Source organism: Gorilla gorilla, chromosome 7 (assembly GCF_029281585.2).
Source record: "Gorilla gorilla gorilla isolate KB3781 chromosome 7, NHGRI_mGorGor1-v2.1_pri, whole genome shotgun sequence".
Taxonomy (NCBI): Eukaryota; Metazoa; Chordata; class Mammalia; order Primates; family Hominidae; genus Gorilla; species Gorilla gorilla.
The window spans coordinates 85,037,175-85,064,211 of record NC_073231.2 but is presented as its reverse complement, the minus strand read 5'-3'; the positions used below and the strand labels follow the sequence as shown (position 1 = coordinate 85,064,211).

At 38.7% G+C, this 27,037-nt stretch overlaps 1 pseudogene; it reads right to left on the bottom strand.

The window, feature by feature from the left end:
- Positions 1-5,117: 5,117 nt before the first annotated feature.
- The window catches only part of LOC134758972 (uncharacterized), a 91,678-nt pseudogene continuing 69,758 nt past the window's right edge, over positions 5,118-27,037 (bottom strand).

Below are 27,037 nucleotides of genomic sequence, written 5' to 3'. Positions count from 1 at the left end.
GCAGTGTAAGGAATGAGAAAGTGGGCAGTGGGGTCATAAAGCAGGAAGCACCAAAACAAGACCGGTCAAAGAGAGAGGGCGGTGGTGAGGAGGAGAATGGGAAGAGACTGCGGCCAAGACCACTGCCATCAAGGAAGGGAACTCTGTCGTGTGCTTGCTGCTGATCCAGAGCCAATCCAAACACTGAGTCCAGCAGAATGCGTAGATTGGAGCAGCAGAGGTACACCTAAGCAACTGCATCTCCTCAGCGGGTGGTCTACACAGCATCAGCACCCTTTCAGGGTGCATTAGGAATGTAGAATCTCTGGTCTCAGCTTAGAGCTACCGAAATCAGAATCTGCATTTTAACAAGATCCCCAGTGATTTGTTACATTCACATTGAGTTGCAAAAAGCCCTTGTGGAGCATTCTGATTAAAGTACAGCCTTGGGATCAGAGAGAACTGAGTTTGAATATCCAATCCACATATTATTAGCCATGTAAACTTAGGGAAGTTGCTAACATTCTTTAAAGCCTTGGTTTCTTCATTTATAAAATGGGACTAATAATATCTGTCTCACAGGATTTTTGTGAAAATTGAGTGAAACAATTTAAATAGTGTAAAACATTTAGCCCAGAGTCTGGTAGGTAGTGATAGTTACCCTGAAAAAAAAAAAAGTTAGTTACTTTTTTAAAAAAAAAGAAAAAAAAATAAGGCCTTGCTCTTAAAAAAAAGCAAAGAAGGAGGAGATATAATGAAATAATTATTTTTATTCACAGCACTTATTTTCATGGTTCAATAACTCATTATCATTCAACAAATGTGTAGTAATCACCTATAGGAAGCCAGATATTATATTACACATTAGGAAAGTCAAATGTGAATAGAATGCCGTCTTTGCCCTTGAGAAGCTTGCTGTTTCAGGGAAGAAGACATTTAACAAGAAATGTGGGATGCTTTAGTTGAATCAGAAAGTATTCATAAGACTTTACCAAGAAGAAAAGGGGACATCCATTCCAGGAAGAAGGAAATCTGTAAGTTATTCTCAGATTTAGAAAGTGAATCTAAGAACCTGTTAGGATTCTCAGAACAACATAGAATATGAATGTAGTCAACATACCCAATGCCACCACTAGGTAGGAATAGAAATAGCAGACATTTATAAAGTAACACCTATTCTGATTTTCTGAAACTTTGATGAGATACACGTGCCAGCAATTCTAAGTCTTTACATAGGGATATCCATGCACGTTTCATCCTCACAATCATTGCATGGAGGTGATACTCTCAAGGTCTCTTACAGATGAGGATCCTGATTTATGGCAAGACCGAGTGACAAGCAGAGCTGGGCTTTGACCCTATGCCACCTGGCTATAGAATGCACTGTTAACCATGTGCTACACTCTCATTAGATAATATGGCTCTTAAAAAAAGAATATGAAATCTTTAATTGATATATGTAAGCATTCTTAATGAGGATGTTCATCAGGAAAGTGGAGCATCTGAGGGGCTCCATCTTCCTTCCTTAGCTGTTCAACTGGGCTCCCCAGTGCAGCAAAAGCACATTTGCAGGCAGCAGTACCAAATGTTAGATTTTACTAACATTCCTGTGGTCACAGGATGGACAGCAGTGACAGTCTTATGAGAAAACTGTTGGTAAACACCATACAGGAATCCCTGCTTTTGGTCATCATCTGGGGATTAAGATGGGAATTTTAAACTGTGTCTAATTGGAAAAAAGAAGGAAGGAGCTGGAGATGTGAGGAGTGTGATCACTATTCTTAGAAACCAAATGCTTTCCCAGTGAAGAAGAAATGGATAATTTTGATGATGCTCATTAATTAGATCCAGGAACAATGAGTATAAATCCATTCTTTCCTTTAACAAAAACTTCCTGCCAGCATTTATGGGGTGAACAATGGATATAAAATTCCAATAAGACTTTCAAATACCTCTTGTAGATCATTTTAAGACCCATTTATATCATTTTGAACTATAATATATTGTACTATATATAATAAAACATTGGTTTAACATGAGAGAAGCTTATTTCTCTTTCATTTAAACAAGTCTTACAGATAAGCAGCCAGCTTGGGGTGTGTATAGCAGCTTTAGCCATTAGAAACCAAGGCTCCTTCTCTCTTTCTAATCCACAATCTTCAAAGTTACCTCATAGCCCATTATGATTGCTGGAGCTCCTGCCCTTGCATGGCAAAAAGGGGGAAGGAGAAAAGACCAAAAAAAAAAGAAGTGTAATCCTGGAAGAGTCAGTTCTCTTTAAGGATCCTTCTTGGAAGTCATAATCAACATTTCTGTCATCTGCTGTCACTTGTTATTACCCTAAGTGCAAAGATCTCAGAAATAGACTCATTAATAGCTCAAATAAAATCTTAATAATAAAGGCAGAATAGATATTGAGTAATCAACTAGCAGCCTCTATCACACCTCCAACCTGAAGATTATCTTATTTAGCTTTCTTTCTTTCCCCCCTTTTTTCTATACTTTCTTCCATTCACTCAAAAAATATTAAGCATTGTCCAGGCGTGGTGGCTCATACCTGCAATTCCAGCACTTTGGGAGGCTGTGGTGGGCAGATCAAGAGGTCAGGAGATCGAGACCATCTTGGCCAACATAATGAAACCCCGTCTCTACTAAAAATGCAAAAATTAGCTAGGCATGGCAGCGCATGCCTGTAATCCCAGCTACTCTGGAGGCTGAGGCAGGAGATTTGCTCGAACCTGGGAAGAGGAGGAGGTTGCAGTGAGCCGAGATCGCATCACTGTACTCCAGTCTGACAACACAGCTAGATTCTGTCTCCAAAAAAAAAATTAAGTATTTCTTTTGCTACACACAGAGAAAGGTATCAGTGGAAACACACACACACACACATACACACACACACACATACACACACACACACACACAGATACAAGTGAGTGAGGAATTCATGAGGAAGACTCCTCTCCTGGATTTTTGAGTAATCTCACATATTCTCTAAAATATTAACTACTACCAATGTATTAGGAGTTTCACACAAATATCTAAGGCCACCTATTACCACCTAGGGCTGGGGCATGAGGGAAAGCCAGGGGTTCTCAGAACCTTCCAGCTTTGGGGGGAGAAGCCTTGCAGAGCTAGACCTCAGGCTTTTTGAAGAGGAGACATTGCTGACTTATTACAACGCCTCAGCATCCCAGAGCTGGGGTCTAGCAGAGCTAGGATTCTCTGAGGAGGCAGGAAGTGCTGTCTAAGTGGTGTTCTTATCTTTCAGGAGGTGAAATGAGGCTACTTCTGGATGCGCCTTAAAACAAAACAAAGCAAAACAAAAAAACACTAGGCTGGATATGGTGGCTCACACCTGTAATCCCAGTACTTTGGAAGGCCCAGGTGCAAGGATTGCTTGAGCCCAGGAGTTTGAGACCAGCCTGGGCACCATGATGAGACTCTTATCTCTACAAAAATTTAAAAAAATTAGCCAGGTGCGGTTACGCACCTGTGGTTCCAGCTACTTGGGAGGCTGAGGCAGGAAGATTGCTTGAGCCTAGGAAGTTGAGGTTGCAGTGAGCCATGTTAACGCCACTGCACTACGGCTTGGGTGACAGAGTGTGACCCTATCTCAAAAACAAACAAACACACACAAAAAAACTGGAGATTGGAGCCAATGCTACTGCCAGGAAAAGGGCCAATTGCTGAAGTGTCTCTTAAAGGGACAACAAGCAATTCAGGAAGGGACAGGGCTCTTAACCCTCTCTACCTGCCTTTTATTTCACTCTGGTCCTGCTTAAAGGGAGGCAACTGACAAAGCAGAAAGAATGCTTGCAGAGTTCCAGCCCCAGCTCCATGAAGCAGAACAGAGGAGGACGTCTTTACAGCCCAGAGACAGTGGCTTATACCAGTATAGTCTGCTTGATTGGCCACTCAGCATTTACACATACTTCTCTACACACTCTTGAACTTCCAGATGATAGCAATCATAAATTTTCACTTTTGCCTAATTGGTTGTAGCTACCCTCTGTAAGACGAAGACTTGCTCACTCTCTTTCCAAAAATGGGAAACAAAATCTGTTCATGAACTAATTAAAGTCATTTTAATTTCCTCTTAACCTTTTATCCCTCTGTCCCAATTAATCCCTAAATCTCACTTTTTAGTACCATTTCCCCTCCACTCTGTCTTGACCATGACTGCCTTTTCGGTTTGTACCAGCTTTTACATGGGCTATTGCAAGGGTTTTCAAATGCTCCTCCTGCCTTTTTTGTTCTTTCTTTTGTGGGATCTCTATACTCTCTGCAGAATAATCCACATACACCACACATATTTTTTCGCTGCCACCCTACATCCTTCAAAATAAAAGCTAGAGCCTTAGCTTGGCCTTCAAGATCTTCAATCAGAGGGCCTGGAAGAGGCTTTTCATCTCCATTGCAATGACTTCAAGCCTTCTACACAAGATGTGAGTCTTTCAAAACTCAAAATTCTTACCCTCTGTCATATGTCACCTCTATGTCTTTGCTTATATCGTCTGTCTAGAGTGGCCTTTCTACCTTTCCTCACCTGGCTTTCAAGACTCAGTTCAGAGAGCATCCCCTTCAAGAGCCACCCACACCACCCCCCACCAAATCCTAAGCCATGATGTGCACTTCTTTTATGCTCTACTTGCATCTCTAGATTTTACTTTCCTTATTATACAGTGATATAGTTTTAGATGCCTTTTATTCCCATTAGACTGTAAGTCCTTCAAAGCAGAGTTGGTATTTTTTTCCCTTTATATCTCTGCAGGTAGCACAAGAGCTAGCACCAAACATCTGCTTGAAACATGTTTATCTCTGTGTGTGAAATTCAGTTCAACAGATCCCAAATTCAGGCGACCGTCTCCCTTAAGGGCACCTTACATTGTTCCCTCATTAACTCATTTTCGAAAGTCAAATGGTTTGTTCCCTTTTCACCTATGAATCACAGGGCGTACCTTTTCTTTCCCTGAAGTACAGCACCTTGGGGTTTGACGTAGAAGTGATATATGAAGTTCAAACATGTAACCTTTAATTTGTGGAGGAAGCAGCATGCTAATTTGTAAAGATGCCCCCCCTGGGGCTCTGGCTGAATGTTCTTTAGAGAATGCTGGAGGTGCCCTCTGGAATCTATTCTAGGGGAGTCGAAACCACTCACTGTTTCTCTGTTTCTGCTTCTCGGCCACAGTTTGGTCCATTGTGTCTTTTTCAGCTATGGAATTTAAAGGAAGGGCATTTTACAGACAAAACAGGAGGACACATTTCACAATGTATCATATAGTGTGCGTAGTGAGCTCTGGGAGGACCTCTGGACCGGGCACCAGTTCACATGGATTTTTTTTTTCCAGCTCTGACCTAAAACTAGCATTTGACCAATTGCTGCACCTCTCCAGACCCACCTTTCCCCACTTTTTGGTGAGAGAAATGGGTGGTCTCTTAGGTTCATCCCTGAGCTTACATTCTTTGCTGAATGTGTGTAGTTTCTAACATATATTTAATTTAAAGGTCCAGAAAGCCACAAACCGCAAAAGCAAATTCCAGTGACTGAGTTTTAATGTTAAACAAAGAGTGATTGGGAATAAAAGTCATTGAATTGGACCTCAGGGTTTATGAAGTTTCACCATATAGCTTGAGCTTTGTCCAACAGTGAAATTCCTGCTGGGCTTGATGATAACATCCTGATAATTCTCTACAGTTGTAGCTTACAATTCTCTTTCTCCCCTGCCTCTGAAGTAATGAGAACCTGACACTGTTAACTAATCTGCCGTAAACTTTATTGAAAAGTAAACTATCTTTTCAAATTTGCAATTTTACTCATTTGCAGATCTATTTACAGATATGCTCAAAGACAATTATTTGTCACCTGCTAAGAGTTCTTAAAAGCAGAAGCCAGCCTCCACTCCTGAACTTTCTTCTAAATAGTAGTTTGTGGGCTCCTTAAAGGTGTGCTGGCTTGCTTTAGTTACTTAGCCACAAGTCTTGAGATTCACGAAGAGATTATAGTTTTATGTCTCTTCACAAATCTACAAAAGACTTAATACAACAAAACCCTAGCCTAGATTAATATTCATGAAACCCTACAGATCATAGGGGAAGAACAGCTCTATTTAATTAGTGTACGGGAAAAAAGACAGACATATTCTCAAGAAAATTCCACAGGCATGATAAATACTACAATATTAGGACTGTGAACCAAGGTTACTTCTATCACCTTTGAAGGAAACAAGGAAAGGGAATAAGCTGAACTGAAGCATGGAAGAAAACTGAGGATCAAATGCTAAGCTGTCCTGGGGTGGAGGGGCCAGCGGCATTAGCTGGGGTGGTATTTGGAGTGGTCCAAGTGTAGAGATACTAACCAATGGAACCATTGGTTCAGTATATAGATACTATATATAGAGATATTTCATAGCTTATATTCATTTTGGAATCAAAAGGAATAGGAGTAATTTACAAATTATTTATATGTATAAATATGCTTAATATCAGTAAAATATTCCATATCTTAATACATAATACCAAGAAAAGTGTACGCTCATTAGGGAAAACCTCATGTGTCCCTGTATTGGTCAGGGTTCTCCAGAGAAACAGAACCAGGAGAAAAGATAAGGTTACAGATACAGATACAGATACATGGATATAGATATAGATACAGATACAGATACATAGATAGATACAGAGCGATATCTTCATGTATATCTATACATCTTATATATATTATATATAAATCTTACATATAGATCTTATGTATAGATGTCTTATAGTTTTATATATGTAATATATATCACATACATAGATCTCTCTATATATAATATATATATATATACACACACACACATACATACACACACACATGCACATGCACAAAGGAATTTGTTATAAGGAATTGGTTCACACAATAAGAGAGACCAAGAAGTCCAAGATCTGTTGTCTGAAGCCCTGAGAACTAGGAGACCTGATGATGTAAGTTCCAGTCCAAGTTTAAAGGCAGAAGACCAATGGCTTTACTTAAAGACAGCCAAGCAGAGAGAGTGAGTTATTTCTTGCTTAGCCTTTTCTTCTATTCAGACCTTCAACATATTGGATGAGGTCCCACTGTATTGGGGAGGGCCATCTGCTTTACTCAGTCTAACAACCAAAATGCTAATCTCACCCAGAAACTCCCTCACGGACATACCCAGAACAATGTTTAACCAAATATCTGGACACCCTGTGGCCCAGTCAAGTTGACATATAAAATTAACTGCTAGGATTCCTTTCCTAAGGAAAAGTGTCATAGTTATAACTGGTTATAACAGACTGACATTTAGGCAATACAGATGTTTGATGTTTGGGAGAAACCTGGAAGTAGTAGATAAGAGCACAGCCTCCTAAGCTATACTGCCTGAGTTCGAAGCCTGTCTCCATTGTTACTATCAATTGGCCCTTGAGCTGACTTATTTAAATTCTCCATCACTTTATCTGTGAAGTTGGTATAATAATAATGACAAATTCATAGAGTTACTGTGAAGATTAAATTAGTTAATTCATATCAAGTTATTTAATCAATGCCTGACATGTTCTAAATGTTTGATAAATCTTAATTACTTTAAATATTCATCCAAATTTCAAAAAATTAGGAAATACATTTTTTCCCTAGCCAGACACAGTATTGTTAACATCTAGAAGCATATTATGGGAAGAATAAGGCTAAAAAATAAGGGTTGGCAATAAGTGATGTCATTATTTACTTTCATGAGATGTAAAAATGTGTAGATGAGAGAGAAAGTAAAATGAGAACAAAAAATCAGAATTTTTAAAAGCAAATGTATTAAGAACCTAGAGGACATTAAAAACCACTTGTAATCATCTGTGTCTCTATCCCATTCCTTTCAAGAGTCTTTTAAAAAAATTAACGATTTTAGAGGCCTTTTGCTTCACTGCCCAGACTAGAGTGCCGTGGTACAATCATAGCTCACTGCAGTCTTGAACTCATGGGCTGAAGCATTCCTCCCACTCCAGCCTCCCAAATTGCTCTGATTACAGGCATGAGCCACCATGCCCAGCTCCCTTTAAAGAGTCTTAAAAAAATCAACACCGCATATTGTAATTTTCAGCAAATCACTAATTTAACCTCAGACTGTGCCATGGAGTGAGTGTTTATGTATATTGTAAGATGGTATAAAACTGGATTTATTCTAAAAGCCAATTTGAACTAATATGGCAGTTTGATTTAAATTAGTGAAAAATCTAAACTATAGAATACCTTTTAGCAACATTCATTTACATTAGATTTATTTAACTTACTTCACATATTTGAAAGTGATAAAGTTGTAGCTTGATAAATAGCCACTGGGGACCAGTTTTAAAGACCAGATAAGAACATTTGATTTTTACATATCATTTGATGTATATTTTAAGTGCAATTAATGTACACATGGAAATAGTGTTTGATTTGTTAACTACATTAAAAATTCCTTCTAAAATTTTCTCCACATTGTTAATCTTTAAAGTAGGTTTAGCTGAGCAAAGGTAAGTAACAGAAAGCTGATCTTTATCCAATTTTCATAAATATTGAATCAAGCTTGCATTGATGAGATAAAACCTATTTGTGTAATTATTTTTCTTAGGCTCCACTAGGTCCTGAAAATTTGAAACCTGAGATGAAATTTAGGGTCTATATAGCTGCTTAAATTCAAAGAGTTTCTGGGCTACTATGTCTACTAAATGTCTTGGTGGAAATTTTTATAGAATTTGTATAGAAGAGATAATTAATTCATTCCCATTATAACAGGAATGTCAAGAAGGAGAGACCTGGTAAGTGAGACTGTGGAACTGAGTTTCCAGTTTTTAATCCTTTGGAAATTCCCAGATTAATGCCAATGAATGGCTAGGAAAGGAAATTACTTTGGTTCACTAAGCATTGTATACCAGAGAGCATACTATATGTTTCACATGTTATTTTGTAATTATCACAACATCCCTCTGATATTGTCATTATTACCAGCTCCATTTCACTGTGGAGGAAACTGAGGCCCTGAGTGGTTCTATTAAAAGCTATTAAGTCTTGAATGCAGAATTTGAATTCAGATCTGCCTGACACCAGAGCTCTTTAAACAGCATTATGCCATCTTCATACCACATCAGTTTCCATCAATTGCTGCATCCTCCACAACCTTATCCTGCAAGCCTTGTCTCATAACTCCAAACCCCATTGGTATGGCTGATTGTTTGCGTCTCTCTGCACCCCTCAAATTCATATGTTGAATCCCTAATCCCCAATGTGTTGGCATTTGGAGTTGGGGTCTTTGGGAGGTAATTAGATAAGGTCATCAGAATTGAGCCCTCATGGTGAGATCTGTGTCCTTCTAAGAAGAGGAAGAGAGATCAGAGCTCACTCTCTCTTGGCCATGTGAAGACACAGTGAGAAAGCAGTTGTCTACAAGTCAGGAGAAGGCCCTCACCAAGAACCAAATCTGCTAAAATCTTGACCTTGGACTTTCCAGGCTCCAAAACTGTGCAAAATATATGCATGTTGTTTAAGCCTCCCAGTCTACGGTACTTCGTGTAGCAGCCCAAGCTGACTGACGCGGCCATCCTCCCAGAAATGGTTCCTACTGCTGTCAAATAATTAGTTTAAAAAAATTAAAACATGACTCTCATATGAATAAAGACTAAACATGCATAAAATATTTTATTCAGCTTCTTCATTAACATGGAAACTGATAGATTGGTAAAGCTAGTTCAAAGAGCATTTTGAGGAATAAGGTATTTATAGTCCACCAGGTAAGGTATTTTAAAATAAGTTTGCTGAGCTAGAGACAAAATTGGTTAAAGTTCTACAGGGCAATAACACTGTAAACTTTGGGATTAACATCTCTTCCAGACAGAAATCTACAAGTTAGCATGTAAATTTATGGAGTCTGAGCCCTCAGTAGTAAACAGCAAAGTCAAACACAGGTACCATTCCATAAATAATTACATAATCCTCTTTGAACAGACACGTCCCCCCCCCCCGCCCACGCTGTCTTAGTGCCAAGTTTTTAATAATTTTTCTTAACACTGTATTGCTATTTGCTCTCCTAGCACTTGCTTGACTTACCTTAAAATTTATGACAGTTTATATTCCTAATTTTGTCATCTTACCCTCTTTTAATTTCAAGCTATTTTAAGGCAGAAACAATATCTATCTCCTCTTCCCAGTAGGCTCAGCTCCTAGCTAGCACAGTGCCTAACATATAAAGAATACTTGGTATTTGTAACTGAATAAATAAATGCATTTGAATTATATTTAATGTATTCATAAGTGGGTTGCTCAAAGCTTTCTCTAATGGGTAGAAATTCCAATAATAGTAGAAACCTCAGCTTTTTCTGTCAGCAGCAGTGACAGATCCCCAATGACACCCAACATTGCTAAACTTCTGTAGGTAGTTCTCATTGGGTCACCTAGTTTCTCAGATATCAGTCTCCCTACGTATAAGAAAAAAATCACCAGGCCCTTCAGCAGCAGGGCAGCCTGATTTTATTCTCTCGGTATCATTTCCTTAAAACTTTTTGCAGTAGAATTACTTAGACCATAGAGTACTACCTAGATTTCTCAGGAAATATATTCAATAACTTTTAGGAGAGAATGACAATAACAAGTCTTAATATATAAAATTCTAGTTTCCTCCTGATATTTCCTTTTGCTGTTGCCCAAGAGTTTGACCAATGGTGAGATATCCCACATGTTAGGTTACAAGTGTTCAACTTTTCTTGCCCTATGCATCATGAAAAATGTAGGCCGGGCGTGGTGGCTCACGCCTGTAATCCCAACACGTTGGGAGGCTGAGGCGGGTGGATCACGAGGTCAGGAGATGGAGACCATCCTGGCTAACACGGTGAAACCCCGTCTCTACTAAAAATACAAAAAAATTAGCCAGGCGTGGTGGCGGGCGCCTGTAGTCCCAGCTACTCGGGAGGCTGAGGCAGGAGAATAGCATGAACCCGGGAGGTGGAGCTTGCAGTGAGATCACGCCACTGCACTCCAGCCTGGGCGACAGAGCGAGGCTCCATCTCAAAAAAAAAAAAAAAAAGAAAAAGAAAAAAATGTAATTGGCAATTGCTCCAATTGCTCGCTCCTGCCCTGATCCTCATAGGGCATATGAACATCAAGATGTTCATGTCAGAATCACCAGGGGGATCAATGACACTTGCAACTTTGTAGGCAAGTGCACAGCTTCTTGCAGTGCAGAACTGACGACCATGCTGTGCTCAAACTCTAGCAACTTGGGAATCTTGCAACAACCCCATGTTACTTTTGCTGTAAACTCCAAAGGACTCAGAATTGCTTATACAGAGAAAATCTCAGGAAGATTTTGGGGCATCTCTGAATGCTTTCTTTTAAAACTCTGCTCCATTTTGCATTTGTTTATTTGATGTACATTATTTTAGTTATTTTTCTGGATCTGCCTCTTATACGCTGTAGAACCTCAGGGCCTTAATTTTCTAACCCATAGATGAAACTTGTGCCTCTGTTACAAGATTGTGATGAACATCAAATGAAATGTAAATAAATTTCCTTTGTAAATAAATGTAAATAATTTTACAAGCATATAGTGCAAATAATGTAAGTGAAATTACCTAGTGTAGTACCAAGCATATAGTATGATATTATAAGCCTCCCTACTCATCTCCTTTACTTTTTCTATAATGAAATTCATATTTATATTTTTCCTTTGCAATTGTGCATTCCTGAACCCCAGGTCTGTTCAAACAGACATTGTGTCCCTTGTATATGACATATTTCCTTCTCTGGAGATGAGCTTGGCCATCCCAGCCTGGACAGCTCACTTGAAATCTAGAACACAGAGGAAGGTCTGCCACAGTGGAAGAAAAAACTGTTACCATTGGCAGCAGCAACCAGTGGACATCCATGAAGGGACAGCTGAGGATTAGTCACAGACAAAACTGTGAATTATTCATCATGGCACAGCAAGTGCTTGTCACATGACATGTGCTGTGCTAAGTACTTATTTAATATCTTATTTATTTTTACAATGATCTTGAGAGGAAAATATTAACGCACTTATGTTAGGGTCAGAACATTGAAGCTAAAGGAGTTTTAATTAAATGAGTGGGTGTAAAAACTAGGATGTGAGCCCAGGCTAACTGCCTTTAAAACCTATAGTCTTAATGTTGAAGCTATACTGAGCACTGTCTGTCACTCTTAGATTCCTTTTCTCCAGGTTAAGTGCCAACCTGAACTTCTTAGTGTCTTTATAACATCTGTTTCTGTCCAGAAACACACACATTAAAGCACTGTCTGTATCCACTCTTTCTGGCTGGTACTTCTGCCGCTAGATTTTCCCTCCTGCTCCCATCAGAGTGGCTTCTGCCATGGCTTCCATTATTCTTTGTGGCTTAATATGACCATGTGTGGAAATTCCAAAATAACACATTTGTATTGTATTTATTTATTTTTTGAAATGGAGTCTTGCTCTGTCACCCAGGCCAGCGTAGTGGCACAATCTTGGCTCACTGCAACCTCTGCCTGTCGGGTTCAAGCAATTCTCTTGCCTCAGCCTCCCAAGTAGCTGGGACCACAGGTGTGTGCCATCATGCCTGGCTAATTTTTTTTTAGTAGAGACAGGGTTTTGCCATGTTGGCCAGGCTGGTCTCAAACTCCTGACCTCAAGTGATTCACCTGCCTCACCCTCTCAAAGTGCTGGGATTATAGACATGAGCCACAACGCTCGGCCCCCAACACAATTGTATTTTAATAAGAGTCACTATTTATCTGCTAAAGCTTAGCCCAAGTGATCACTTAAGTGGTGCAAATTTTAGGATCAGAGCCATCTCATGGTGTTAGAACCTTATTCTCCACAGACTTGTACTCTTCCTATAAATAGTGTCACTTTTCTGCAAAAACCATGTTTATGTTTTAATACTCAGCACTACTCTGGGTTTAATGCTTTCAATGTCATTTAAAAAACGGCTATCTTTGAGACAAACTCAGCTATGCTATCACTCTTACATTGCCTGGGCTCACCTCAAGCTCCTGACCTCAACCAATCTTCACACCTTGGCCATCCAAAGAGCTGGCATTATAGGTGTGAACCACCTGGTCTTTAGACCATCATTCTTCTAGAGAAGATGATTCCTTAGACGTGAATATGGTAAACAACCCATCTTTCCTTATTTGCAAAGCAATATTTTGGATTTTTTTGAGGGCTAAGCTTGGTAAATTGTTTTGGACATAGTTTTGAAGATTTCATGCCCTTTTTGGTTTCTTGAAAAACATACCACTGGTCTTTGTAGCCTCCTTTGCAATCTGTCAGGTATTTTCTAGGTTTGTCCCACGTTTCACCTTAGCAGTTGAAAAATTTAAAAACTGGTTGTTGTTTAGGTAGGCCTGGTCTATTGCAGAATTACAGTAAATATCCTTTGTAACTCAGCACTCATTAAATGGTCTAAAATATACTGTTATCTTCAGCATCAGTATTTTTCCATTACTTCATCATAAATTAATTTTTCATGGACAACTAAATGGATCAACATTCTATAAGGCACAAGGCATGATACAATATTAATACAAATTGCTCAAGGTATTTTTATGTCTTTGAAAAAACCGACCTTTTTTTAAAAGATAGGAAAGAAAGTAGACTGTTTGTTGTTAAATATTAAAGCATTTTGAAAAGTTTGTTATACCTGTGTCTGTGACTGTGTTGGTAATCTTCTTTATTTTGATGTGTAAAGTACAGATCATGTTGAAGCTAAGTTTCATCTTGTGCTCATTAACATTAACTTCCTCAGAAGAACTGCAAAAGGAAAACGGGATCCTGGCCTTGAAGTCAAACAGAAAACTGTTTATTCACATGAAATAAAAATCTCTGTAGTCAGTGCCTTGGCCAGATACTCCTGAATCATTTTACTTGCTCTGAGGACCCAGTCTCCCGGGTTCTGTCCATGGTGCTGATAGCTGGTTCCACTGAGAAACGGGACACAGTGCGTGAATGGTGCTGATAGCTGGTTCCACTGAGAAGCGGGACACAGTGCGTGAATGCAGCTAGGGAAGAGCCTGTGAGGGTGTGTTCCTTCCCTTCTTCCTGTAGAAAGATGGAAAACACTTTTCTATGGAACATAGAGACCCAGACCTCACAAACAAACAAAATAGAGATGTATTAATGCCCCTTATAGTTTTGGAACAAAGAAAGGCACATATTCAGAGTAAACAGAAGAAAGACATGAACAAACCATTTTCTTTTCTTTTTCTTTCTTTTTCTTTCTTTCTTTCTTTCTTTCTTTCTTTCTTTCTTTCTTTCTTTCTTTCTTTCTTTCTTTCTTTCCTTTCTTTCTTTCTCTCTTTCTCTCTTTCTTTCTTTCTGACAGAACCTCGCTCTGTCCCCCAAGCCGGAGTACAGTGACTCGATCTTGGCTCACTGCAACCTCTGCCTCCAGGGTTCAAGTGATTCTCCAGCCTCAGCCTCCCAAGTAGCTGAGATTACAGGCATGCACCACCACACTCAGCTAATTTTTGCATTTTTAGTAGAGATGAGGTTTCACCATGTTGGCCAGGCTGCTCTCAAACTCCTGACCTCAGGTGATCCACCTGCCTCAGCATCCCAAAGTTCTGGAATTACAGGCGTGAGCCACTGTGCCCGGCCAAACAAACCATTTTCAATACCTCAAGTGGCTAAGATTTAATAATAAAAAGAGTTCCTTATAAATTTATCAAAAAGAAAGGCAAGCAACCACAGAAAAGTAGAAAAAGCACAAAAGTAAGCAATTCAAGAATTTAAATGGTCAATAAATATGTGAAAATACATTCAGCCTCACTGATAGGGAAAGAAATGCACAATAAAGAAACCATTGAAATCTCACATTGTTTCAACCACCATATTTGCAACTGTTAAGACAAGATCTAATATCTAACTCTCACAAGGACACGGGGTAAAGCGCTTTGAGAATGGATGTTGGAATTATTCTAAATTTTATTAAATAAATCCTACAATAGCTATTTAAATGAAATGATAAAAGCAAGGTGCTTCACTAAACATGAATAGCTATTAAACTTCTTTGCAACTAGACAAGGCAAATGAATATAATTAGTATAACTTTATGTCCAGCAAATAGAAATAAAATAAGTATGACAACAACACAATTTTGCAAGAATGAGAAAACTGATGCTCTACTATTCAGAAAAAAAAAGAAACTGTTTATAAGGTTAATTTTGTGTTATCTAGTAAAGTAATAGATACCTATATCTTATGCCCAGTGATTTTACCTCTAGAAACATATTCTATAAAATATTTGCATATATATATATATATACGCAGAAGGGCAGGTACAAAAATGTACATTGCTGCTTTGTTGATAGTAGTGAAATCCTCTGGCAAACTAAACTTCCATCAATAAATGAATGAATACATTTTGGTACATTCGTATAACCTATGAATGCTACCTAGAGTTATTAAAGTAAGTTAAAGTGAGTGTGTGTGTGGGTAGATCTCAAAAATAAAATGTTGAGTAAAGATACAATTTAGTACATAATGTGTTTAGAAAAAGCACAAAACAATCCAATACATTTTTACAAATCTACCTCTCTCTCTCTCTCTCTCTCTCTCTCTCTCTCTCTCTCTATATATATATATATATATATATATATACATGATATGTGTTTTTGTGTGTTTAAATTAGGTCTTGACATAGATGTATAAGTTTAAGAACTTAATCAGGAAACATTCATGCCAGATCTGTGACAGCAGCTGTCTGGGTAATAGGACTGGGTTAGATATCAGCTATATCTTTAACATGATTTCTTTAAAACACAAGAAAATATGGCAAAATGTTAATGTTTTTAAATCACAGAAGATGCTGCTTACTTGGAGTTTATTTTACTACTCTGGACTCCTGTATGCTTGACATTTTTCATAATTAAAAATAAAACAAATTGCATAATCATGTGTATAGTAGAAACCCATTTTGGGAAGAACAAACATCCTTATGCAAATGTTATGTGCATGTCAGCACAGAGGAGGCTGTGGAAGGACGAACATCAGATCATTAATACCCTGGGTTGGGAAGGGAGTGTGCAGATGAGAGGAGAACATTTTTTATAACTTATATATATTTGCATATACATTGTTTCATTAGTGGCAAAGGCGGCAGCTAGGTTTAGTAATTAAAAAATTTAATAAAGAAAATTTGATAAAAAAAGAGCAAATAGCATGAAGAAATAATTCACAGTAGAATAAATATAGATGACTTATAAATATTTGAAAAGAATGTTAATCCTCATAGTTATAAAAATTCAAATTGAAACAAGAATGAACTGCCTTTCTTCCACCTCTAACTGATTGGAGAAATCAAAGCAGGTATGGAGAAAAAGGCGCTATAGATAAGCATGTAAATTGGTCTAACCTTTCCAGAGGGCAATCTGGCAATATATAAAAAGATTTTTAGGGAGAGTATTTGGAAAGCCCTGAAAAATTATTTGTGAGTACATTCATTGATGATAAAGAAAAAATGATAACTGTCTTAATACCTATTAACAGGAAATGGAAAATGAATTATGGTATATCTAAGCAAAGATAGGCTATATAGCTATTAAAAATTGCAATGTAAATAATGTGTTTATGAGAATGAATGACAATATTACATTGTTAAGTGAAAAAATAAGGTTAAAAAGACTAGTTTGCATATTCTGTTTTGTAAAAAATGAGTAAATAAAATGCATGAGTGCTTAAAGTAATACAAATTGTTATCAAAATGTTAACTCTAGAATGTGAGTTACAGATTATTGTCTCCAGAGTGTGATTATAGATTTAATGTATACAGTTTTTAGTATGTTCTCCGATTTCTTCACAGTGGAAGCATATTTCTTTAAATATCAAAATAATTTAATATAGGTACAAAAGTCCAATGAGAAATACAAACATCAGTCCATAATAAAATGGGTATAATTAAATATAAAGGTAATAATATGAAAGATGAATTCAGGGAAATCTTTTGAGGTAAAGGAAAAAAATAGAAAATAGGAGAGAAGTGTAAACAAAATATGCAAGATACTGTGTAACCAGGATGCTAAACATTCATAGAATGAGCTAACTACAGGAGAGGGGAGATACAATGGAAATGGAAACAAAACAAAACAAAAACAAAAAAACAAAGCAATGAAAATGCAAGTCCTTTTCTTTCAAGCTGATGAATAAAAAGAAAGTTCAGGCCCGAAGCAGTGGCTCACGCCTGTAATACCAACACTTTGGAAGGCTGAGGTGGGCAGGTCACCTGAGGTCAGGAGTTCCAGACCAGCCTGCCCAACATGTTGAAACACAGTCTCTACTTAAAAAAATACAAAATTAGCTGGGTGTAGTGGTCCAAGCCTGTAATCCCAGCTACTCGGGAGGCCGAGACATGGTGATCGCTTGAACTCGGGAGGTGGAGGTTGCAGTGAGCCAAGATGGAGTCCCTGCACTCCAACCTGGGCCACAGAGTGAGACTTCACCTCAAAAAAAAAATTTAAAAATTAGCCAGCATCGGGGCACGAGCCTGTAATCACAGCTACCCTACTCAGAAGGCTGAGATGAGAGGATCACCAGAGCCTGGGAGGTGGAAGTTGAAGGGAGCTGAGACCATGCTACTGCACTCCAGCCTAGGTGACCAGAGTGAAATCCCGTCTCAACACACAGACACACACACCCCAAAAGTCCCTTCCCATCCACCCACCTCCACCAAGTGTAATGGAGCTTATTTATGCATAGACATATTACAGGAGTAAAATTACAAGGTATCATGGGTTCTGTCTTTAAGTTAAAAATTGAAAACATGTTATCTCTACTTCCTCCTGGAACCCCCTAGCATGACAATAAATGGTTAAAGAACTCAAGAAGATGCTGAAGAAAAAACAGGAGAAGCAGAGGGTGAGTGTAACTGACACAGAAGGCAGGATGGAGCTGAGACTTTGTCTGGCAGTGGGGGCCTAAGCAGGATAAAATGGTATTACTATTAGTGCTGTCAGTGGGAGCAATAGCCATCAATATAGGTACAAACCATTAATATTCTGTGAAAAATCTGAAAAGAAAACGCATTCATGAAACAAAAATAGCACATGTTAAAAAGGACATAAGGACAAAACTTCTTGAAATTAGAAGTTTAACAGCAGAAATAAAAAGTGCAATAGAAACACTGAAAACTAAAGCCATTGAAATCTCCCAAACATAGAAAATAAAACACACAAACAAAATTAGAGTTTCAATCCAGGAAGTCCACAGTCAAATAGTAAGCGTTCCATGGAGAAAAAAAAAAGAGAAGAAATTATTAAAGAAAAAATTCCAATAGTATATCTGAAAATGGAAAGACACACAAAATAGAAACTTCCAAACACACACTTACACACACTTTTATACACACACACACACACACTGAGAATAAACAGCTTTATTCTTCTTGAAGTCAGAATCCAAATGATATTAGACTTCTCCCCAGCAACATTAGAGGCTGAAAGACAGTAAAGAATTATGTTCAGGGCTTGGCACGGTGGCTCACGCCTGTAATCCCAGCACTCTGGGAGGCCGAGGTGGGCGGATCACGAGGTCAGGAGATCGAGACCATCCTGGCTAACATGGTGAAACCCCGTCTCTACTAAAAATACAAAAAATTAGCCGGGCGTGGTGGCAGGCTCTTGTAGTCCCAGCTACTCCGGAGGCTGAGGCGGGAGAATGGTGTGAACCCGGGAGGCGGAGCTTGCAGTGAGCTGAGATCGTGCCACTGCACTCCAGCCTGGGCGACAGAGCGAGACTCCGTCTCAAAAAAAAAAAAAAAAAAATTATTATATTCAGAATTCTGAGGGAAATGATACCCAGTAAGTGAAAGTGATTTAAATGTGATGGAAAAATAAATATTTTAAGCATTTAAAAAATCTACCTCTCGTGTACCCTTTCTTAGGAATGACTAGATATTGTCTTGCACTAAAACACAAAAGCAAACCAAGAAAAAAGACATGGAATCTAGGAAACATAAATGCTAGTAAAGGACAGAGAGAAAGTGTTCTAGAAAACGGGTAAGAGGAGATCTTGGGAGGACAGCTCTGCAGCCACCTGTATACATATCTTCGTTTGACCAGGCAGACCAGGATGACCCTATGAGAAGTGAGGGAGTGAATGGGTAGAGGAGGTAACAAAGTTGCTGGATATTACGGTGTGTTTGCTTAACTTGCCAGAAGATTTACAATTCCTTCAAGGGGTTTGAGCCTGAATTGGTGGTAGGTATGTACATAAGCCAAAAGATGAGGGAAGAATGAGAGGAGGGAAGGGAGTTAAACAATAAAGGAAACATAATCATAGAACATGACACAGCTTAGCTGTTGATACTAAATTGTTCATATAAATAAAAGTACTAAATGTAGAGTTAGTAATTGGTGATGTCTCTACATAGGAAGCATGGAAACATTGTGTCTATGTATTTCTACTGTAAGGGGAAATTGTAAGAGCAAAAATTTCTTTCTTTTTTTTTTGAAGTCTGCACCTTTTTTATTATTTTATTTTATTATTATTATACTTTAAGTTTTAGGGTACATGTGCACAATGCATAGGTTAGTTACATATGTATACATGTGCCATGCTGGTGTGCTGCACCCATTAACTCGTCATTTAGCATTAGGTGTATCTCCTAATGCTATCCCTCCCCCCTTTCCCCACCCCACAACAGGCCCCGGTGTGTGATGTTCCCCTTCCTGTGTCCATGTGTTCTCATTGTTCAATTCCCACCTATGAGTGAGAATATGTGGTATTTGGTTTTTTGTTCTTGTGATAGTTTACTGAGAATGATGATTTCCAATTTCATCCATGTCCCTACAAAGGACATGAACTCATCATTTTTTATGGCTGCATAGTATTCCATGGTGTATATGTGCCACATTTTCTTAATCCAGTCTATCATTGTTGGACATTTGGGTTGGTTCCAAGTCTTTGCTATTGTGAATAGTGCCGCAATAAACATACGTGTGCATGTGTCTTTATAGCAGCATGACTTATAGTCCTTTGGGTATATACCCAGTAATGGGATGGCTGGGTCAAATGGTATTTCTAGTTCTAGATCCCTGAGGAATCGCCACACTGACTTCCACCATGGTTGAACTAGTTTACAGTCCCACCAACAGTGTAAAAGTGTTCCTATTTCTCCACATTCTCTCCAGCACCTGTTGTTTCCATACAAGGAACTCAGTGGATAATATATAGACTCAGACACTAGTATTAAATGACTGCATAAACAAAATACTTAGGAATATGGAAACTAAACGTAAAAAATTTCAAGAAAGAAGATGACATAGGACACAAGAAGCTGTGATAAATGACAAGAAGCTGTGATAATCAGAAGCAGTGATTAGTCATGACAGCAAACATCTAATTTCAAAATAAATCAACAAGATAGGTACTGATATTTTCCCTATGTAAGGTGCAGAAAGCTTACATGTCCCCACCATGTTCTCTGAGCTGGTGTTGGAGCCAGGGTCTGGCCAGCTCCAGAGCTATATACTCTTAACCACTCTGCAGTCCTGCCTCTTCCAGTATAAATGAATGACCTTCAGCAGAAATTGAAAGAGGATCCATTTGGTCTTTTACCCTTAAACGATTTTCCTCTTAATGAATGGTAAAGTTTAATGGCCAAGGATTACATGTAATTTTCTATTAGTTCAATCACACTACTTGATTAATAGTATATATTTATACATACAGATATTATTATACTTACTGAATAGATTACACATTTTAAAAGCAAATAACCATAGAACTAACAAAATTCATAGATTGGATAGTACTAAAAATAGTTAAAAGAGAAATTATTGACATTAATAGCTTTGAGGGAGTGGAATTGTGTTTTAAAAGGTATACCTGTGTGTGTGTGTATCTGAGTGTATGTCTGCTATTAAGGGCTATGATGCTCATTAACTCTGTAATGTTGGGAGGAAAGTGGAGTGAAGTTAACCAGCATGGGAGAGTGAAGAAGCAGGCAGACAATAGGATTTTTAAAGTTCACTAACTCACTCCACTTTTCACTCTGGCTTTTTATACAGTAAGAAATTATTGCTCCCAACAGAACGATAGATTCATACTTTTCCCCCAATGCTTCACCAAATACTTAATCTTTACTTCAGCTCTACTCGGCTAGCTTTGATCTTCGGGGAAATAGAAAAGCCCATAATGTACATAAATTAGTTCTAGACTTCCCTCCCAGGGAATTTTGGAGCCCAGTTAAGAAGGAAATTCCTTAAAATTATAGAGTCGAATCAGCTGGTCAGGTTGTTATGTTTGTTTCCGTGGGAACTAGAGTGCCCTTCCTCCGGCCACTTTTCCTCCATCCTTCTCCCCAGACACACAGGCTACTAATGAATGTCACCCTGGGTACTTTTCCTGAACAAGGTAATATATCTCCACAGAAAGAACTACTGGAGCTTCCCCACTTTTCTCGAATGCAGGGATATTACAGAGTCACAGATCACCTGAGCCAATTAAACTGGGGAATATAGCTACAATTTCCTCTAGCATTTTGATGCATTCATTTGTTAATGAGGAGAGCTTGGGCGAGAGTTGGCAGTTGCTACACACACAACAGCTCAACCCTCCCTAAACAGCTCAGGAAGGAGCCCAGTCTTTGCACATCCTTAGTCAAGGCTGACGACACTCAAGACAGTCAGAATTCATAGTAGTTAGTAATTAGAGATTTTCTATGGCCAAAGCAATGGCTATTAATGCTACTAAAAATGCACGTTCTCAAGGCTCAGGCAGAATTCAGTAGGTACAGGGCCACCCCTAGGAGGAGGAGATGAGTGAGCAGCAGTGCAGCTGGAGTTGATTGGACATGCTCTGTGAATCAGAAACTCTTCTGAGAGGAGACACACATGTAAATCTCACCCCAGCCTCTGAGGTAGGAGCCATGATGATTCCTTTTTGTAGGTGAGAACACTTGAGGATCAAATTCCTTTTTCTAAATCGATTCTTCTCTTCTCCTGCAATGATAATTTCAATCTCTTCATTTTTATAACAATATTCCCTGAACCTTGAGTCAGAGCTACAGGCTCCCAATCCTAACACATCTGTGTGGCTGTTGAGTTTTTATTTGGTATAATTATACAGAGGAAGTTGAAAGGACAGGATTTAAAGCTGTTATCAATACTGAATTTAGATTTGCAAACCTTACATGGATTCATGTATAGTATGATTTCCAGAAAACTGAAATTCATGCAAAATGTATGTGTGCATGTGTATATATACACATAAACATACTCATACATAGTTCACTAAAATGCAAAATTCATCAGCAGCACATTGTACCTCATCCCTTTACTATTTTCTCTGTTAATATAACTAACCCTCCCTCCACCTCACTTCACTTCTTTTTTGTTTGTTTGTTTTTTTGAGACGGAGTCTCACTCTGTCGCCTAGGCTGGAGTGCAGTGGTGCAATCTCGGCTCACCGCAACTTCCGCCTCCTGGGTTCAAGCGATTCTCCTGCCTCAGCCTCCCAAGTAGCTAGGATTACAGGCGCCCACCACCATGCGGCTAATTTTTGTATTTTTAGTAGAGATGAGCTTTCACCATGTTGGCCAGGCTAGTCACTTGGCCTCCCAAAGTGCTAAGAGGTAGGGTCTTGCTCTGTTGTCCAATCTAGAGAGTAGTTGTGTGATCCTAGCTCACTGCAGCCTCAAATTCCTGGACTCAAATGATCCTTCTGCATCAGCCTCCCTAGTATCTAGCACTACAGGTGTGCACAACCATGCTTGGCTAATTAAAAAAAAAAAATTAGGGATGTTGTCTCACTATGTTGCCCAGGCTGGTTCACGTTCCTGAGCTCAAGTAAGACTGCCACCTCGACCTCTCAAAGCATTGAGATCACATGCATGTGGCACTGTGCCTGGCTTTACCTCACTTCTGACTTGACTTTAGACCTAGACTTTACCTCTTCTCTCACTTTAATGTCTTAGCCACCACTTTGATAATAGGAGAGGGGTACTGCCCAGAGAATTTCAAGGAGGTGCTAAAATCTATTAAGAGGGCAACTTTAGCAAAGACTTGGCCACTTAAGCAAAATTCTTTTGAATTCCTGTATTGTGAGACATAAAGGGAGGGTGGAACATTGCCATGGAGGTGTCATTGAAAGAGAAGCTTTGTTGTAAATGTTCCAGGCAAAGATTTGCTATGTTTTTCTATCATTACAGGAGGGTGATGATAAGGATGGCTGCCTGGAATGTCAGTCCAGGAAAACTGGTGCATTCATTCATTCATTATATTATTCATCAACACTCCAAACATGTGTGGAACTTCTATATGTCTAGATGTCCAGGGCATATAAAGCTGAATGCACAACCCAGAACCCATGTAAAGATTTAAAGTCTATTTATATTTTGCAAGGTAAAGGATTCTTAGTATATCTTAGAATAGAGTGGATAAACTTTTTCTCTAAAGTGTCAGATAGTAAATATTAGTAAATATTTTAGGATTTGTGGGCTACATATTCTATGACTCTTCTTCCTCTCTTCTCCTTCTTCCTCCCATCTTCCCCTCCTCCTCCTCTTCCCCTTCCTCCTCTTCCTCTTCCTCCTCTTCCCCTTCCTCCTCCTCCTCTTCCCCTTCCCCCTCCTGCTCTTCTCCTCCTTCTCCTTCTCCTCCCCCTCCTGCTCCTTTCCCTCCCCTTCTCCTCCTCCTCCTTCTTCTTCTTCTTTCCTCTTCTTCTTCTTCCTCTTCTTCCTCCTTCTCATTCTCCCTCCTCTTCCTCTTCTTCTTCCTCCTCTTCTTCTTCTTCTCCTTCTTGTTCTTCTCCTTCTCCTTCTTCTTCCTCCTTCTCCTTCTTCATTCTTTCAGAATATAAAAACTATTCTTACTTAGATCACTGGTCATACAAAAACAAGCTGTAGGCTGAATTTGGGGCATAACGTACATAGTTTTCCACTTCCTGTCCCGGAGCCTTGCTACTCAGTGTGGTTCACGAATCAGCAGCATCAGTAACATCTTGGATCTTGTTTGAAATGTAGGATATCAAACCCCAGTCTAGACCTACTATATCAGTAAAATATCACTGTGCAGTAAATTACCACAAAACACAGTGGCTCAAAACAACAGTCATTTATAATTGTTCATGAGTATATGGATTGGCCAGGAGGTTCTTATCATCCTGGTTAGGTTCCCTCATGCATCTACTACAGTAACCAGCAGGTGAGCCAGATGGCTCTGCTTCTAGATATTTGACTATCATCTGGGGTACCTTGGTTTTCTTTCATGTGGCCTCTCATTCTCCAGCAGGTTAGCTTGGGCTTATTCCGTGGTAGTTGTAACATTCTAAGAAAGGAAATTGCCTAGAGGTAGCATAATGTAACTTTCGTCATATTCTGTTGGTTAAAGCAAGCCACAGGCCAAAGTAGATTCAGATAGAAGGCAAAGAGCTTCTATCCCTTGCTGGTAGGGGCTGCAGAGTCATATTGTGAAGGACATGGGCATAAGGAGAGATGCAGAACTGTGGCCAAGTTTACAATCAGCCACACCTACTAAATCAGAATCTCTGCATAGTAGCAAGATTCCCAGGTTGTTCATAGGCACATTGAAGGAGATTTGTTCTAAGTGTTTTCACAGTTATTTGCAGATGCCAGTTTTCCATTCTTTCCTCCTGAAACAGTTCCATATTCATGTTCAGTATCCAACATATTTATGTTAGAATATTTATTATTCTCAAAAAACAACCAGAAGTCAGACAGGGCTCAGAATAGGCACTCAGACACCTAGCATCAACCAGGAAAGAGAGTGAATTCAAACTACTGCAGCTCCAACTGTAAGAGAGCGTATTCTGCCAAGAGGCACAGCACTACGCAGCTTAATTTCCTCTACACTCACCACCTGAATTCCTCAGTGCTTCAGACAGCCTTGCTTCCCAGCCCAGGCTGGTATTTTTCTGTGACCTTCAGCTTGTGAAGGAGGTGTTTCTATTGACAAATTGACGTTTACCTTGTAGTTACATAAGGCCAAATTCTATGTATGAGCCATTCGTGTGTCATAAACATGAACAGGGAAGCCCTCTGAAGCAATAGATGAATAACGACAAAGACTTTTCTCCGAATATGCTGTAAAGACTCTTCCTTCCTACAAAACTTGAGTGGATTCACAGCACAAATAGAAGAGTGCTAATTTATGATATGTTGCCTGATATCTAACAGCACAGGCTTCAAATCCAGACTGCTTGGGTTCACATCCTAGCCCTGCTACTGACTATGTGTGACCTTGGGCAAATTACTTAATCTCTATGTGTTTTAGTATTTTAAGCTGCGAAATGAGAGTAGTAGTAGTCACTCATGCATATAAGTTTTAGGGGATTAAATTACTTGCTATTTGCAAATAATCAGAAGAGTATTGCATTATTATTATTAATATAATTATCACGACTATTTCTTATCATCAGAGAAGTCAGTCAGTCTGTACACAAAGAAATACCTTCTTGAGATTGTAAGTGAATAATAAAAAATTTTTAACTAAAAATTTCTTTTCTTTTTTTTTTTTTGAGACGGAGTCTTGCTCTGTCACCCAGGCTGGAGTGGGGTGGCACAATCTCAGTTCACTGTAACCTCCACCTCCCGGGTTCAAGCAATTCTCCTGCCTCAGCCTCCCAAGTAGCTGGGATTACAGGTGCATGCCACCGTGCCTGGCTAATTTTTGTATTTTTAGTAGAGAAAGGGTTTCTCCATGTTGGCCAGGCTGGTCTTGAACTCCCGACCTCAGGTGATCCACCCTCCTTGGCCTCCTACAGTGCTGGGATTACAGGCATGAGCCACGGTGCCCAGTCTGAAAATTTCAATCTTTTTTTCTTGGCAGCATCCTTAAACTTTGTGTATTAGTCAGACTTCTGTGACACCATAATATTCTGGATGTATATGGATGTATATATATCCTGGGTTTAAAGAAACGGCCCATTTTCCATAGTTGGTAATACTTCTAAATCTTAACCTAAGTAATTATGCTGTTTGCAAATGTGACAGCTCTGGATACTAGCACAACTGCAATACCATGCTGTTACTTAAAATCATAATGGTCATAATTATTCTAATTAGTACTCTTATTTGTGGTTTGTTTCCACACAAACTTTCCCTGGGGGTAACGTTAGTTACCACCCTTGACTCTTGTTCATGTTGACCAAGGGGTTGATTCATCACAGACTTGTAATTTATGAGCAATATGCAGAGCTTGGGGAGGGGGTGTGGTAATAATAGAATACAGAGCAGAAAAGTTGGAAGGAAGAGAAAAGTGAGAAGGAATAACAAAGGCTAATGCTGAGCATCTATAGCAGTTTTTTTAAATAAATAATTTATATGCTCAGTCTACATTTAGAGATTTAAACAGTCACACAGTAAATATTTAATATCAACCACGAGTGGCCCAACGTAATTCTCTCTAAGTGTCATTAGCATGAGAATAAGACATCTCTAATTCTCTAGCAAGAGAGCCCAGCACATAAAAGGAAAGGAGTATTAGGTGCTATTGAAATGAGCAAACTGTACCAACTACACCATGAGTGTAGATTCCTCACCAAATGCATTAGAGTCATAAATTGTTTTTATGAAGCTACAAAAGTTCTTTGGGTAAGCCTCTGAAGTTGGACAAAAATAGTGATCGCCAGAAAACTACATGGTCTTTCTTATATTTTGGTGCCATATATGTTGTTAAAATTCTTCAGTCACACAAAGAAAAGGCAGCATCAACAATATGTAGTTTTCACCTTGAAAAATAAATCGGTCTCAGTAGCTTCTGACCATCTGTCCACCATATGTGAAGACTTTCTAACAAAAGAAAGCCTCTCCTCTAACAATTATTTTGTGTTAATTTATTTTCTTTTAAGTAAAAGTAAGTTTTGTATAAATATAGATTTTATGGATATAGAATTAACGCATGTCTGAGGTAGAGAATTTAGAAACTATAAAAAATTAGAAAGATGAAAATAAAAACTAGCCACAATCCAACTACTCAGAAAACCACTTTAAATATTTGTATGTAACTTATCTTAGTATTAAAAAATTAGGAAATATTAATCATATATTCCCTCTTGATTAATGATAAAAGATAATT